General features: G+C 52.7%; 1 pseudogene; it reads right to left on the bottom strand.

Moving 5' to 3' along the window:
- Nucleotides 1–358: 358 nt before the first annotated feature.
- Nucleotides 359–894, bottom strand: LOC139440610 (ferritin heavy chain pseudogene; annotated as a pseudogene).
- Nucleotides 895–1,913: the final 1,019 nt, after the last annotated feature.

Raw genomic sequence — 1,913 nt, 5'->3', positions numbered from 1 at the left:
CCAGGATTCAGGGAATACCCGCTCCCTCCATCCAGTCTCCAGAGAATACCACCTACATCCATCCATGGTCCAGGAAGTACCTTCCCCCTCCTTCCTTGAAGATCCTGAGCTGCAGGTGATGGGGCATGGGTGTGTGAAGTGACTTCTGCATGCCAGTTTTAAAACTTAAACAGTGAGTATTTTGCACACCTGAATCAATGAAGCACCTTTACTTATTTAGCAACCAATAATGGAGGTAGTGATAAAACTTGAAGATCAAAACTTATGTGAACACTTTGAAGGGCAATATGGCAATAGGCATGCTTGGCATAGTGACCAGGGGAAGTCACCCGCTGGCTATCAGTAAAGCAGTCCTGGCTCAGTTCTTGCTGTCGCCCAGGGTGAGCTTGCCAAAGAGGTACATTGCCAGGCTACCTACCTCCTGGGACCCCAGCTTGCACAGGTTGATGATACTTGCTGCCAAGTTTTTGATGAACTTCACATGCTGGCGCAGGTGGTGATGCTCCAGGAAGTCACACAGGTGGGCATCACTGTTGATGGTAGCCAGGTGGAACAGACTGAGCAGGCTCTGGTTTACCATCCTCTCCATTTGCAAGTCGTGTTTCTTGGTGGTCTGGCCACTCTCGGAGAGGCATCGGTCAGGCCTCTGGATATCGCCCCAGGCGGATGCAACCCACTTGCTGCTTTTGCAGCTGCACCAGAGTGTGCACCAGAGTCTGGACTCTCCCATTCCGCTCTCCACTGTCACAAGAAGAAGGTAGCGAAGTGCTTCAAGGCAACTTTGCGGTGGTCGAAGTAGAAGGCCATGGGCGGGTACACATAGGAGGCGTACAGCTCCCAGTCAATGTGTTTGTTGACCGAGGCCTCGCATTCCCGGCAGTAGTTCTGGCGCATTCTCGTGAGGGAGGTGGTTGGGGGGGCAAAAGGATTGATGGGGTCCCCACCTCGGGAGGCACAGGAAGCAGGGCTAAAGGTGCAGCAGGCTTGCGGGTCAGGCTCTGTGGCCAAGAAGGTCAACAAAGCACAATGACGAGAGCTGAGCAGCAGGCTGTATAGCAGGCAGCAACGTGGGTGAGAGCGGAGGCATTGCAGGCCCCGGATCATCCCGATGGTGGTCGGTAAAGGTAGCTGGAGGCTAAGTCAACAGCGTTAGAAGTGGGGACCTCCGACTGTTCCCGCGGGAGGCGACCACTGTGGCCAGACACAGACGTGGTCAGGCCTAGGCTGCAGGTGGCTGAAGGTTGTCTCTGAGATGGCACCAGAAGATGGAAGAGGAGAGTACTACTTGAGAGGGTTGGAGAGGGTGAGATGGAGGGAGGATCCCCTGGGAAGGCAGGAGCAGAAAGGGAACCTCCGGGCGGGGTAGGGGGCAGCGGAGAGGCAGGACCCAAGTGGGCAGGCCATCAACATTTCGCAGGTTCCGTCACAGCCTGAGTGAGGGCAGGGAGCATCTGTTCTGAGCCATTTAATAGAGTTTATTTTTTATTACTTATGCTATTACAGTGGCCTCCACTTTTGCCCCTTTTCCCACCTCCAAGTAGCTCCCACTCCCCCATCAGGCCATCCCCATACCTTTGTTTGAGTCTATGGTTCATGTATGTGTGTTCTTTGGCTACTCCTTTCACCTTCTTTTATCCAGCACCCCCCTACCCCTTTCCTCCCCCCTCCTCATTCCCTACCCCTGACAGTTTCTGGCCAGAAGTCCTAAAATCTTTCTAATTTTTGAAGTCATAGGAGTGATAGAAACATCCTTGATTTCTGTCTCTAGCTCTTGAAAGGACTCTGGAATGATAAAGGTGAAAGGGGACTCTTGCTATTTAAAACAAACTGCTATCAGCCGTAAGTGAGTTTATGATGATGAGGTAACTCTTGGGCATGACCTAAGGATGGAGGGCTCTTTGCCAGGGGAACCA

Source organism: Desmodus rotundus, chromosome Y (genome assembly GCF_022682495.2).
Source record: "Desmodus rotundus isolate HL8 chromosome Y, HLdesRot8A.1, whole genome shotgun sequence".
NCBI classification, from domain to species: domain Eukaryota; kingdom Metazoa; phylum Chordata; class Mammalia; order Chiroptera; family Phyllostomidae; genus Desmodus; species Desmodus rotundus.
Note: the sequence above shows the minus strand (reverse complement) of the source record. Positions and strands in the feature narration are given on the sequence as shown.